Source organism: Tyto alba, unplaced genomic scaffold, assembly GCF_018691265.1.
Source record: "Tyto alba isolate M040663 unplaced genomic scaffold, T.alba_DEE_v4.0 Super-Scaffold_9, whole genome shotgun sequence".
NCBI lineage: Eukaryota > Metazoa > Chordata > Aves > Strigiformes > Tytonidae > Tyto > Tyto alba.
The window spans coordinates 2673599-2688305 of NW_024881330.1; the positions used below are offsets into that span (position 1 = coordinate 2673599).

The following is a 14707-nucleotide window of genomic DNA, read 5'->3' on the forward strand; positions in this document are numbered from 1 at the left end:
TTTCTTATAACTCCCCTTTAAGTATTGAAAAGCCTCAGTAAGGTGTCCCTGGAACCTTCTCTTCTCCAGGCTAAACAACACCAACTCTCTCAGCTTTTCCTCATAGGAGAGGTGTTGTCCCTCTATAGCAATCAGAAAAGAGAGATTTTTAGGGTGTGGTGCCTCTAGTCTACATTAACCACCTCTTTCAAGAAGTGATAAATTGTACTCTCAGCCTTGTGGCATCTCTCCCCACCAACTGTGCATGGAGCTGAGAGTGACTAACTCAGATGGAAAAACCCACCTTGGGCAAGAGCAGAGATGGGATTGTTCTGCCTGCAGTTATCCCAGAACTGGGGGGGTGGGAGGTTATGGTCCAGAATTAGTCAAGAGTGATCCACCTGACTTAGCTTGGTCAAGGATACAGTCATCCCATGGCTAGTTACTGCTTTAGGAGAGCTAAAATATCTTGAAGCGGTCTGACCCAGAGGCCAGCTAATGCATCCACAACCTGGGAGGGTGAGTCTACAGTGTTACACTGTTCCAGATGCACTTGCCAGCACATGTCTCCGGACCTGGGCATCTTCTACAAGTGCTCTACTTCACTGTTTGGCTATAACCAAAATCCATCTGTGGGTTTCCTGCTGCATTAGTGCCTTTCCAAATGCATCAGTGAAAGAATTTACCTATGGAAAAGATCTCTGTCATGATTCAGGCTGTTGGCATGCTGGGAACCATACAGTCTCCTTCATATTCTGACCCTGCAATGTTCTTGCCCCAGAATGAGCTGAAGAAACCATTTAGGTGGGAAATGGAAGGAATCGTTGCTCCAATTTCTCACCCAGCTCTGAAGTTTACAGACTCATCTCTTGGTTTTTGTCCTAACACACTGGGTATAATTAGACAACCCCAGAGCTAACAGTGTCTGCTAGACTTGCTGGAGATGCAAAGGGAAACACTTGTCAGTCACCCACCAGGAAGGTTGCCCTCACAAAGAAAAATGGTGTGCCACGACCTACATCGCATGCACCCACCTACACCACGCGTGGGCTGCATTTTCTCCGGGGGGAAGCCCAGCAGCTGCGTGTAGGTATTGTTTCAATTAGTTTTCATGTTGTCAGTGTGACTGCGATACAGAGACATGCTGGCTTGTCCTGCCTGACAGATTTCTGCCAACATAAGAGACTCCCCCTGATAATGGGGGAATATCATCTATCTGCAAATCTGTCCATGGCTTTACAGATATTTGTGTTGTACCATGAAAAGAGTAATTTTTATGTTAGAAATATATATCTGCCTCTAAGCATCTATATCCCTCTCTACATACAATACTCAGCTGGCATTTTTCAAACTCAGTCACTTCAGCAACAGAAGGGCTGTTTTTTTAATCCCTATGTGTCATTAGCTAACAGCCTGTATCCTTCTATCTTAGGGAGGAAAAATCTCTCAAATGAAACCCGTTTCTTTCTCGCAGGCTGATTCAGCAGGAGATTGTTATTTTTGTGTTGCTGGAAGAGAATTGAAGGGGGAGAGTGGACTCCAACTACCCACGACACCCAGAAGGAATGGTGAGTACTCCACGGAGTCCACAGCATCCATCCGAGACATGGTGGGTCATACCCAGAGCTGCAGAAACAACACCCTGGTGAGGATGTGGCCTTGAAATCCTAGAGTTTTTCAGCTTTTATGGAGTTTACTCCTACCTCGTCTTCACCATCCAGAGGAGATGTCAGCAGTTGTCGTCCACATGATCTGACAAGTCTTATGGCTCTTAGTGTCCTAATGGACACAGCAACTACTCCCTGACACTCACTTTTGCTTACATTAGGATGGTGGGAAAATTAAGGGCTTTTTACGTCCCGGAGAGATGGTTTTTTTTTTAAAAAAAAGGCTAGCTAAAACCATCCAGGCTGTATATTTACAGGCAAAATTCTGCAATTAGTTGGGGCCTATTACTTAAGAGTGAGGGAACAGAGTGAAATACAGCAACAAATACAGTTACTGATATGGAGAGGAGCAGATGGGGAAAGACTCAGCAAATATACAGTTTCCTCCTTGTTTTCAAAACTTCTCAACAACATATTTTTTCCTTTTCTGTTTTCTTTTGGTTTTGTTTTTTTTTTTTTGTTGTTGTTGTTCGGGGTTTTTTTGCCTTTTTTTTTTTTTTTTCCCCCCTCTGGCTATTGCTGGATGATCAGTAGTTATATGTCTGGAATAACTTTAAAAAACACACAGCCTTGAAGCTAGTGTGAGGTCTGGGAGGTGGTTATTTTTCCCTCTGTCCTGTTAGCCATCAGGAGGACCTTTATTGGGGTTACAACTGAAGTTCATCCTTTAATCTAGGGCAAAACATTTTTGCAATATTTTGAAATATAGGTTTTGATCCTGAAATAATTGGCAAATTCAGACTGAGGGCCAAATTTTTTTCTTTCTCTGAGTTTCACATATATTAAATAACACAGAAGCCCTTTGCTTCATAGACTTATATTTAGACTCCTCTTCCAGGCTGTGGGAACCCTTAGTTCAAGAATTTTCTTTTTTTTTAGGGAAGGAGTGAGGCTCTGAATTCCCATGAGATACAAAAACACCCTTTGTCACTATAAGTATTAAAGTAGGCATAAAATAAGACAGGGAGCAGTGGTGAAGGACAAAGATTATTCACAGATTTAGTTATGCCTATTTGCTTAATAGCTCTCAGCAATACTGGTCTGTAGCTAAACCCTGAAATCACCCACCCCCCCCACCCCCCCCCCCCCGCCCCCTGCTCTTAGGTTGAGCACTGATCCTGAAAAAATTTCTGTAAAGGGAAAAGCTGTCGATGGGTCAGGAGGTCTGACCACCCTCCTACGAACCTCAGGTGGCTCAGATATTGAGCATCCCCAAAAGGACTCAAGATCACAGGCTTCCCAGAGCCCCCCGAGAGACTGGTGGGGGGTTTCTCCACCACGTTTCACCCCTCTAAAACTGCTGTACCCTGCTGGGTTAAAATACCCTTTGAATGTCAGATGAGCAGAAGCTGGCAGGTGGCTTTACCTCACTCTTTGGGTACATTTCTGACTCCTCAGGGTCCCCTGACTCACAGGCAGTGCCTGGGGGACTACACTACCCACCTCCTCAGCGGGGGAAGGCAGGTGGGCAAAGCAGAGCCCTGGCCCCGCAGGGAGAGAGATGCTTTTTGCCATGACTCATCTGTGTGCCGCCTTCAGAGGGAGAGGCAGCAGCTTCAGTGAGTGGGAGTCGCTCTGCTATTTTCTGTTTACAGGTTTTTCTCGCTGACTTTTCCCACCTGGGGGACAACGGTTCTGAAAGTCAGAGTGCAATCCTTTTCTGGCTAGAACATTTTTTTTTTTTTTTTTTTTTTTTTCCTGGTGAAGATTGAAAGTTTGGTGTCTACAGGAGAAACTGCAAAATGGAGAACAGGAGAGGGGGAAGAGAAAACTTATTTTTGACAGGGATGCATTATGAACAGGATATTCTTATTTTACATCCTAGCATCCAGCCTGTCCAGAGGGTTTATTTGCACTAAAGGGTAGTAACATATCAACTTGAGAAATGTGGGAGGAAGGGGAAGAATAAGGCTTCTTCACCTTCAGATCTTGGATGGATGTTTGATCCCGGACACCACAGATGATGTCAGTCCTGCCACACAGGACCAAGCTAATCTACCATGAGTCCCTTTGGGTCAATGCTTCTCCCCCTCAAACCTGTCAATCTTCCCATCAAACTCATCAGTCACTCAGGTCCATTTCACACTGGATGCATTAGCTGTGGTGAATCAATTTCATAGCTTGAGGCTGGGTTATTAGTGCCATTATCTTGTTTACCACTTGTGGTTCTCCAGAGATTTAAAGCAGTGCCCTTCTAACACCCTAGTAAAAAAGAAGGTCAATTATTCCCATGTTTCGCACACCAAAATGATGATGGGGAGATGGATTCACTAAGGGTTTTTGCTCTGCCAGGCTTATGTTGTCTGCAAGGCTTAATCCTATCCACATTCTCCGAGAATACCTTCCAGCCTGAGCCTCTCATTGCCCATAGTTACAAGAGAAAGGCTCTGATACAGAGCAGCCCAAGGCCAGTATCACTCACAACTTTCAAGGCTCAAAACCTTGCCCAAAATCTAACTCACTCATTTGTCAGAAACCACTTGATGGACCACTTAGGCAAGGGCAGAGGTTATTCTGCTCTGGACCGGGTTCCTTCCTGTTGAAACCATGGATTAAATGGTAGTATGTATTTAAATTGTCAAGAATCCCTTGTATTAGCCCATGGCTGTCCATGAAGTAAGAGTCCCACCATGGGAGATGCACTTGGAAAGCTCATGAAATAGTTTTGGTCCAAAACTTATTGTTTGGTCATCTCTGGCATCAAGATAAAGCTCTACACAATGTCCTGGGGTTTAAAGCTTGACACAATGAATGAGTGTTTAATATTAGTGCATGAGCTTCAGTTGGCCCAGCTGCAGTTCTCCAGGATACCTACCTGGCGAGCAGAGCATGAGTCTTGGATCTAAAGGTTCTGGTCTTCTCACACAAACTGTGAACCTGAACCTCCATCTCCTTTCTAATTGCCAAGTGCAATAACCAATTTACTTCACACATGTCTTAAACAGCAAAGACTAGGCTGGCTTAATCACCTTCATCCAGGAGAGATTTTCAGGCCTGAATCCTAAGAGAAGACCTCCCATGGTGTTAGCTACCTTACTTCCAAAAGTCAGGAAGCTCATGTTTCCCCCTTCCCAACATACTCTATGAAATACCTTCATTTGGCACATACAGTTTCAATTCTTGGCAGGAAATGTCTGTCTGTCCAAGAAAATGTGCAGCTGAGACTTAGCCATGTACAACAGTGGAATTTTGGAGGATGAACCATGAAAAGTCGCACCATAAGCCTCATCTATGAAAGGGGTGGGTACCTGGAGAAGTCCCCCAATGTTAGAAAAAGCACTCTTCAATGCTGAGACAGGGTAGTACAAGTAGCCTTCAGGGCTGGGTCAGAGTTGTGACACCCATGAGGATGCAGAACCTCTCATACTCCAGATCAATGAAAACATGCCATTGTCCCTTTCATTTTACATGTCCATTTTTTATTCTTTATCGTAAAGATTGCCTATTTTGTGCGGACAAAAAATGAAGCTGAATCATGCACCCAGACTTAGGACAGGGTAAAGGTTTGAATCCTGCTGTTGATGTAACCAGTCAGTGAGGGAATGATGGATTCTTGCAAAGAATGAAGCAGGTGAATGAACTGATGGCCATCAACTGCAGGAGGTTTCTGTGGAGGGAGCTAAAGATGCTCTAGGCCTTTTCCCCATCCTCATGTTTGTTCTGGTCCTTGTTCTTTGCAGGACCCTGGTACAAATTTAGGTAAACTTTGTGGTGTCTCTGCCTTTCCTTTTTGGCTGAGGGAAGCCAAGTGCAGCCAGAGGGTGTCACATCTTGGCAGTGTTCTTTCCCTATGTTCCCAGATCCACCCTCACTCTACACGCAGCACGTAGCTTCTGTCAGTGCTTTGGGTCAGGACCTACTGCCTGTGCCCTCTGAAACAGCTCCCACACAAGGGCTGCTCACGAAGCTGGAGCTGTTTTACCAAGTAGCAGTAAAACCAAACAACATGTACCTTGTTCTTCCCAGTTTTGAGGACTGTGATTAAAAGTTAACTTGTTAAACAATAATTTTTACATTCGGGAATTGCTTTTTTTTTTTTTTTTTTTTTTTTTTTTCCCCCCCAGACTTTACATTTAAGCACAGATATACCCTCTAATCATTTCCAAATTATTTGAGACAGCAATGAGCCACGTATGTTACACAATTATAGGGAAGATAGCAAGATTGTTGTGTTTTGGAATAAAAAAAATGTCAGCATTTGGAGAGAAGGGGGATTATTGAAGATAATATATGTAGTTTAGAGTGATTTAAGTCTAGTTAAACAATTGCACATCATGGTACAATAGATGACATAACAGGCCAAGAGAATGGAAAAGTTTTCCGGTCTGTTTTCTATGTCAGCTTCCCAGGTAGTGGTCCACTAGAGAAACTAGTGGGGGTCTGTCACTTGGTGAGAGGCTGCTCCTGGTCTGGCTTTTCTTGATGTCTGTTCTCTCTCGGTTTGTTGTGTGGTCAGTCACTCACCCCATGGTGTTTCCTTCAGGGGTCTGAGTGGGTTCTGCACCATTAGACGAGCCATTAGATGAGCTGGTCTTACTGACCATCCCAGCTCAGCTGTTTCAAGTGTCTAGCCAGCAGTTCTTTTATTTTTATTTCATTGAATACGAACTGGCAGTATGCACTTGCAGCCAAGAAAGTCAATCACTTCTTGGGCTGCATCAAGAAAAATGTGGCCAGCAGGTCGAGGGAGGGGATTCTCCCCCTCTGCTCTCATGAGACTCCCCTTTCACTGCTCTGTCCAGCTCTGGGACCCTCAACATCAGAAGGACATGGACGTGCTCAAGTGGATCCAAAGGAGCCCACAAAGATGTTCAGGGGGCTGGAGCACCTCCCACGTGAGGCCAGGCTGAGAGAGTTGGGCGGGTTCAGCCTGGAGAAGAGAAGTCTCTGGGGAGATCTTTGAGTGGCCTCCCAGGGCTTAAAGGGGGGACAGGAAAGATGGGTAGGGACTCTGGATCAGGGGGGTGGGGATGGGATGAGGGGAAGTGTTTTAAACTGAAAGAGAGGAGATTTAAATCAGATATAGGGAAGAAATTCTTTACTACGAGGGTGGGGAGGCACTGGCATGTTGCCCACAGAAGCTGTGGCTTCCCCCTCCCTGGAAGGGTTCCAGGCCAGGTTGGACAAGGTTTTGAGCAACTTGGTGTAGTGGAAGGTGTCCCTGTCCATGGCAGCGGGGTTGGAACTAAATGATCTTCAAGGTCCCTTCCAACCCAAACCATTCTATGATTGCTCAAATCTTTTCCTATGAGTGCATAAGGGCAGATTGCACTTAGGATAGAGGTAAAGGGAGCTGGGAAGGGGTGTTTAGGAAGAGACATTGATGTTTCAGGACTTCAGTGTCTATCAGCATTAAGGTTGCCTATCTGTCTGAGGTGGTTTGGAGGATGGGGAATAGCTACAGGGCCATTTACCGCTTAGACTGAGGACTGACAGTGTTTCTCATATCTGAGCACTTTCCAACCTCAAATGTTTGAGAGCTCTCTTGAGAGTCCTTTTACTGATAAGGGAACTGAGGCCCAGGAGAACCAGTAGATTTTTTTTTTTCTTTTACTGTTTTTACTGAGCTGCTGCTCAGCACCTCTGGGAAAAACACTGAAAATACCAAACTAGTTCCATAAAACATATTTGCTTATTTTAACCATCTAGAACATCACAGATTTCTATTAAAGAGACAGGAGTTCCCCTCCCCAAAGTCTACATCCAGAAAGGGTAAGAGAGTTGCTACACTAAAGTTTTTATTTTTAAACAGCTATTTCTCTACAAACAGAATCAGTTCAGGAAGGGCAGAAGAGTTAAATGATGCAGCTCGGAGATGTTAAATAAACACCCCTTTGGCTTACATGCTCTCTGGATGGAAGCAGAATGGAAAGGGTGAAATCAGGGGTAGGCTATAAGCCAAAGGACCTCAAGACATCCGAGTCCAAGCAAGCCACAGGAGTGTTGGCAGGATCTCTCCAGAGATGAGGAGTGGACTGAACAGCTTCAGATTGAAGGAGAGGGATGCAGAGAAATAGGACTGCAATTGCCCTGCTGCAATTAACTATTGTGATTGCAGCAGAAGTGAGTGATACCCACAAGTATCATCCTGCTTGAAACAGCACCCAGGTGCAGGGGAATGCAAATGTGATACTGGCTTAACGAATCATCTCCCCTGCCACAGAGATCTCCTTTCCTCTAGAAGAAATGCTTGGAAGAGCTTAACTTCAGACTTGGTTGCTATTTGTTGTGGTAGGATACTTCAGAGAGGCAGGGTTAAACAGCTAACTTTTGGGGCAGGCACAAGAACACGTTGCCCCTGCTTCAAACTCCAGCTAATGATCCCAACATCTGATAAAATATATCATCTCTCCAGGCTGCACTTGTCTTGGCTTGTGGAGTCCCATCCGCAGCACCACACATCCACCCTCTTCTCCCAAGCTACCCAGTTCAGTAAGGTCTTTGGGCAGGGTGTAGGTAGAAGGTGCTCAGTTCACCTTCCCCAGTACCATGTAACTCCCAGGCTAGAGGAATGAGGAAAGTACTCACGGAGCTAAACCCTCACTGCAGGCTACTTATGTGACAACTAAGAGACTCGAACTTTTCCTCTCTAGTCCTCCCAGGATACCCATCCTGCACTCTCACTCCCATGCCAGAGATCAATATGACTCAGATGATGTTGTTTTTAGGGGTTTGAACACTCCTGGAGTCACTACACAATGAAGTGTTTAAAAAACAAAAACAAAAAGAAAAGAGTCAAAGAAACTACAGTGAGAGTTGGACCCACCTTCCCATGATACGTTGGGGATCAACCCTTTATTGACCAACTCCTTGGGATGTTCCCCCCAACTCCTGAGCATCATGCTTTGGACCTACAGACTTCTCAACCCTAACACTCTTACAGATGAACCGCTTTCTGGTTGCTTGGGTTTAAGGCAAGGGATATAAAAAGAAAATATAAAAGTCACTGGAAATTGCCTGACTTACGAGGACAATTAGCAGTGCCCAGCCACTTCTGCCAGGTAGTGTTCAAGGTTCTGAGCATCACCAGCTGTAGCTGCACAGTCATCATTACCAGCAGAGTTTAGCTCCTTGCTCGAATTAAAGATTTGAGCCTGCTTAATTACACGTTTCTCCCCTTTGCCCTAAATGTTAAACCCTTTCTCAACCATGAAATTGCAGAGGGTTTTCATGAACTGCCATCTTGCCTGTAGCTGTGATGTTTCAGCTCAGTGAGGTACTGAAAGTGGGACTAGATCCCCCCATACCTTCACCTGAGCCCTCTCCCCAAGAGCAGCAGAAACAATGCTTTAACATCACGTAACATAATTTTCTTCCGTGTTTTTGGATACCTATAAGAACTGCCAGTCCTAGCAAACACCTTCATCCCAGGAAAAAAAAAAAATGGGAAGAAACTTGGAAGTATCTTTTCAACCTCAGAGAAACTGAAATAAAGAAAGCCTGACTGAGACAGCTTAAAACCTGTGATTCATCAGCGGTAAAGCTGAGATAAGATCTGAGAAAGACCAAGACCCTACTCTAACCACTGTAACACACTCCTGCAAACTGAAGGCAGCAGGGGTGCCATGGTGAGAAAGATTGTCATGAGGAAATAGGTGTAGGTGCTGGGAAGACAACACAGTCAGGGAAAAAAATAATCCCTTGAGACCAGGACAAGCTTCGCAACTCATTCCTGCCCACTCTTGTAATTATTTATGATGTGAAGCGGCTGCAGGGGGTTGCCATATGGGAACTTTAGTCAGGCACTACTTTGAGACATTAATGCTTCTTTTGCAGAGCCACAGTCTGATTCTAGACACTGCTGAGCTGCAATAGTGTGTGGAGGTTGCAATGCAGAGAGCATGTCTCACCTCTCATTTGCAAAATGCGTAACTAAGGAGAAAACCCACAGTCCTGGTCCCTTCCCTGACAGCCCCTCCTGCCCTTTTGTTTGGTCCTTGGCTCTTCATAATCAAAAAATCTGGGATAATTCCCTCTCCAGACAGACTCTGAACATCAAGAAGGTAAAAAATGTTTCAGTAGCTTCAGGGATTGCTAAGAGTGGATTTAAGCAGGAAGCAAAATGAATTTAGCGGGGCGGTTTCATGTGTGTGGCTCAGACACTGGGGAAAAGGGAATAGACTGACGGAAGGATGGTCGTAAAGCAGCAGAAAAGAGAGACTTACATCAGAGCTACTGATTTCCATCTCTACATCACCTAGCAACACTCCAGTTAAGGACTTAACTTCCGAGAAGTGGATTCCCTGGGAATTTTCCCATTAGGTGGCACCACTGGCCTTGAGAAGGCTTTCCTCTCCTCTGGCTCCTTCATGCTGAATAGATCTAAATCCCAATGCATAGACCACACCACCTCCATCCTCCCCAAACCCCCCCAAAAGCTCAGGAAGAGTTGAAAGATGCATGGGATTTGTGCAGACCCAGAAGTGACATGGGCTGTCAGTTCTAATTAACTTCAGAGAAAAACTTTTGATAAGACCCAGCCTGTCTTTGCAATGGGCATAACACAGATTCCAGAAAACCTCATGTAATGACTCCATAACTGGCTTCTCAGGGCAAACAAGTGTTATGGCTTCATTAAAACTGTACAAAACATGCAGAGCTGGTCCCTGAGCCACTCAGTGTGCTCCAGACAGCTCATGCAGACTATGGCTTTCTAGAAGCTGGTGGACAGCAAACCAAAATGCTCACGTGGTAACACCAGCACCCTCCTGGTGACCCTCATACCACTCATCATAGCAGACAGTAACACAAGGATAATTTCTAGGGAAAGCCAATGCTTCAGCTGACCTCAGCAGTGGAAATACCTTTCCTCATCACTGGGTAATGTCATTCTTGGCATGGCTGCAGGGAGCTGACTTGTAACTCACAGCAATGCTGTTCTTGATGCATATATGAACTACTACTAGAAAGGGCATGCTCAGTCTGCCATACTCACATGCTGATAACACCTGAGATATCATACAGAGCCCTCCAGAGATGATGTTCAAAGTTTCTCATTTGGTTTGGTTTAGTTTAGTTTGGTTTGGTTGGGTTTGGAAGGGAGATTCAATTTGGGAATTCAGCACCAGTATTCCTGATTTCTGTGGGCTCTGTCTAGTGATTAGGTCAGGCTTAGAGATTTGTCTTGTTGGCATTTGAGTAGTCAGGTGACATGAGCCCCTCCCCAGGAATCTTTTCCAAACTGCTGGGGTTTGTAGAAAAAAAAAAAAAAAAAAAGTCCTGCCAGACTCAGCATGTCTTTTCTTGTGGTCTTTGTTACCTGTCATAGTGAGATCCCCATCTGGCCTTCTAGGAATTTGGTAATCATCATCAGTGCTGATAATGCTAAATAGCTCACAGCTCTTCAGGGAAGAGCAAACCAGTGTTCTTTCAACAGAATCAGAGGCACTGGTGTTTCAAAATAGACAGACTCTTTAAAGAAAAAAATAAACCCAGAACAGGTCCACTTTCCAGACATTAGTAACCCTTCAAAGCAAAGCTTTACATACAAGGGGTCATTTTTTATGGACCCCACAATAATAATCTAATAAATCAAATGGTTACGCAATCCTTTTTCTCATTTCCTTCAGCATCCAAATGAGGAAAAATATACCAGAAAGAGTTTTCTGTTCCTGCAGGCTGATCCAAGCTGCATTTGTAGGATCATTGGTCACTGAGCTCAAGAAATTGCTCCTATAAACATCTTCTGTAGACAAATATAACCAGACCTGCTCTGAACATAAAACCTTGGTTTGTGGATGGTTTTGTAGGGGCAGATTGTAAGATGTCTTCCTCATCTTCTTTTGTGGGCAATTGGAAAGACTTACTGGGGCCAATCCCCAACTACCTTTTACTTATGGATCCTGAGGTCCAAATGGAGGTGAGAGCCATGGTCAATAGGATAGATAACAAGGATTGCTCATTTCCACTTCAGGGCTGAGACACTCTTCTGTGGCTACAAATCCCTGAGCAATATTCTAGGTTTGTCTCACATCAGAGTCTCTACTAGACAGAAAATGTAACAGAAAAATTGAGTCTGCGGTTGGGTTTTCTGGTGGCCATGGTCCTCAGTGATGTCCTGGATTTGTTATGTGCACCTGCTTTCAGCACTATAGAGCTTTCAAGGGCTGGATCTGACATCTCTCTAGGTCACATATAGGAGACAGTTTATAAGTGTAAATGGACAAGAAGCAGACATATAGAAGTGGAGCAGGGAAACAAAACAGGTGTTCCTGAAGGGCTGATGGAAGAGTAAAATCACCTTGAGATTAGAGAAGGGCTCTGTCACTCACAAATCACTGCAAAGAAAATAAGGAGATGGAGCTAGGTGTCTATAGATACAGAGCTAGTGATGAGGAAGCTGAAGGCTCAGGAAATGACTGTGAATAAGAAAAGAATACAGGGGACAGTCAAACATAGACTACTTGCTCTATGCTTCTGGTGTTGAAGACACCATCTTGTCTCATTCTTCAGACCTTCTTTTTTTAGTGCTGTTTAGGGTGTCAGACTTGGATACCAGTTATGTTGACTAATGTGGTTCTCTTCCACATGGTTAGACTTGTATGGGATGTCACAGCTGTTCCTTGGTCCATGGCACATATTGTTAATTGCAGAGTAGAGATCAGAACTGGGTGGAGCACAGAGGGGTTTGCACCCCTGTCAATAAACCAAATAATAGCATCAGAGAGAATGTGCAGGTTGCATTTCCAAACTCGTCTGGCATATCCAAAATACCAAACCCCTTCTCTGTAAGGGGAGGTTTGGGTGTGTTGATAAGAAATAGAACATGAGGGTCCTTTCTTGGGAATCCTTGCTGTACCTAAAGACCAAGGTCTATATCATAAAACACAGATAAAATCTGGAGTTAAGCAGCAACCATGATCTGAAGACCAGTCAAGAATATTAGCAGAGAACAGACATTTCTAATATCTTTTCACAGAGCCCATTGAAGGATATGGAGTTATCCATGGAGCGTGGCTAATCCTTTCACATCAATCTGGCTCTTTCCAACTAGCAAATGGAAGACAAGCATATTCATGCAGTGATATGGGAGATATTTGCCCAGCCCACCAACTTATTCTGCAAATAGAGAACTTCTTCTCCCAGGACAGACAATCTACCATCTTTCATCAGCTCCAAATTCATATCTCCCCAAAATACACATGTGAAATGCACAGTAAGTTTTCCATGTCTGCTAAAAAACTGGTAGTGAAATGTGTCAAAAATGCATTTAATCTGGGTTTGAATGTTCATCTTGACAGCAGCAGATATTTCTTCACAAAGATTTATAAGATAACAGTTCCTGATATCTAGGACTTCCAAACTAGGATATAGAACCTCTTGCAGTATCCAGACATGAGGAGTCATATTATTATTAAAGACATACACATATACAGAGGTCATGTACATTGACAAAGAGGCTGTGTTGGTGCCTTGGACCACTGCATTTGAGCCCAGGCTGTCTGTATCTTGTTTCCTGACACAACTTCTCTGACTCACAAGCTAATGTCAACTAAGCTTGTCTGAAAAGCCTGAAAGATAATTGTACTTCAACAGGTTTTGTGAAAATTAGTGCCCAGGCAGGGCTGAAGTAGCTCAGCTGGGAGAGCGTTAGACTGAAGATCTAAAGGTCCCTGGTTCAACCCCGGGCTTCAGCAAGGCTTTTCCTCTACTTTTCTCTGCCCAGTGCTGGGCTCTTCACTACAAGAGACATCTGCAGCTACAGAAGAAAGTCCAGCAAAAGGCCAGGAACATGATGAAGGGACCGGAACGTGATGAGGGACCTGAGACGGCTTGCTCTGAGAATTTGTGAAGTCTGCATTTTTCGAAATATTCAAAAGCCACCTGGATGTGGTCCTGGGCAACTGGCTCTAGGTGGTTCTGCTAGAGTAGGGGGTTGGACCAGATGACCTCCAGAAGTCCCTTCCAACCATTCCATGTGAAGAGGAGAAAGACAGGAGTTTATGTCTACAATAGAGTAAAGCAACGCTAATGTCATCCTCGTATATTTCCATTAGCAATGGCCACTTGGCCAATCAACACAACCATCCAGGCTGACCAACCAGCCAACAAACAGCTGTGATCAAGATTAGGGTATCAGAAGAACAAGACCTACATATAAATAAAATCAGGTTTATACATTCCTATCCTTAGAGAACCATTTATTTAGTTCCACTTATTCTTTTTTTTCTTTCTATTTTTTTTTCAGACAAGCTAATAGCTCTGTGGACAGAGACTGCTTCAAAATTATCTCATCACCTGCTCTGAAATCCTAGTGTCTATCATTTGCTGTGAGATCTGCAACACTACGTCACGCGCAGAGCCCCCAAATAAACTTCCGTTCTCATTTAAGACACCATCTGTGTCCCATTTCTGCAGTGCTTGGCAGAGATCGCTTCCCTTCTATGGTATGTTTGTTCCCCTCGCTGAGCTGCAGCCTTCTTAGGAGCTGGGAAAGTCAGCGGGTGGAACGGATGCCAGCTCTGTGCAAACGGAAATCACTTTGCTGTGACAGTGTCCTTGGGTAGCAGGGGGTTTTTGATGTTCAACCTTGGTCCGGTGGTCCTGGAGCAGACTCAAGGGCAACCCACAGAATATCTAGAGCCAATCCTAGGTCACATTGGGCTGCAAGAAGAGGAAGAGTCTTCACTGAGATATTGGCTGTTAATGAGGGCAAGAGCATTGAGGTGAGAAAAAGCCAAGTTGGGGGAATCATGGACAGGTCTAAATGCACCAGAACACCCAATTGATCTGGGTCCCTTTATCAGGTAATTGATGGAGTTCATAGTCTTCTCTTCCTACTATGCAATTAAATTAAGCTTTATTGCATAATCCAGATAGCTGCAACCCACAACAAAGCATAAGCAGCCTTAGCTTAGGCTCTCCATCAAACCAGCTAAAAGATCTGTACTAATTGCATTGCTATGCCTCAGTTTCCATAGATGTAGCAATGACACCTTCCTTCCCTTACCTTCCCCAAGCGTGGTGAGAGTTAACTTGCAGGTGAAAGTACTCTGTGTTCTCAGCTTGTTTTTGTGTGTTATCCGAGCACGTGTCCTCACAGATGATGCTGTATTACTCAC

The 14707-nt window shown here is 44.4% G+C and overlaps 1 non-coding gene across 1 annotated transcript; it reads left to right on the forward strand.

Moving 5' to 3' along the window:
• The first annotated feature begins 13209 nt into the window (after nucleotides 1-13209).
• TRNAF-GAA lies at nucleotides 13210-13282 on the forward strand. The gene has a single exon. It is a non-coding gene; the product is annotated as a tRNA-Phe (tRNA).
• Nucleotides 13283-14707: the final 1425 nt, after the last annotated feature.